Raw genomic sequence first — 474 nt, 5'->3', positions numbered from 1 at the left:
CTCTCTCTCTCTCTCCCTCTCTCTTTCTCCCTCTCTCCTCTCTCTGTCTCTACCTGCCGCTCTCTCCCGTTCTTTCTCGTTCTCTTTCGCGCTCCCGCTCTCTCATCCATTTCTGATCTACATCTACCTCGACCCGCCCCACATCATCCCCTGGATAAAGTGTGGGGAAAGGAAAGTAAAATGGTGGCGATGACGCGCGGTATAAGGGAAGGGGATTCCCCTACCGCCTGCTGGAATAAAGTGGTCCACGGGAAGACTCTGCTATCGAGGGATTGGAGGGGGGAGGGGAGAGTGTAGGGCAGAGTATAGGGCAGGGGCCGAGGGGGGTGAGAGGGGGTCTGAATCCTTAAGCGGTCCTGCGACACGTCACGGCAATCAAGGCTGTCTGGTACGGCGGGGGCACTGCCACACTGCGGGTGGGGAGGGAGGGGGGGGGGGGGGGGGGGGGGGGGGGGAGAAGCCGCGACTTTTCAC

General features: G+C 60.8%; 1 protein-coding gene across 2 annotated transcripts in view; it reads left to right on the top strand.

Moving 5' to 3' along the window:
- Positions 1-474, top strand: part of LOC113211521 (uncharacterized) — a 181,885-nt gene that overhangs the window by 164,499 nt on the left and 16,912 nt on the right. The window lies entirely within an intron of this gene.

The sequence above is a fragment of the Frankliniella occidentalis genome, unplaced genomic scaffold (assembly GCF_000697945.3).
Source record: "Frankliniella occidentalis isolate FOCC.00 unplaced genomic scaffold, Focc_3.1 Scaffold26, whole genome shotgun sequence".
Lineage (NCBI taxonomy): Eukaryota > Metazoa > Arthropoda > Insecta > Thysanoptera > Thripidae > Frankliniella > Frankliniella occidentalis.
Note: the sequence above shows the minus strand (reverse complement) of the source record. Positions and strands in the feature narration are given on the sequence as shown.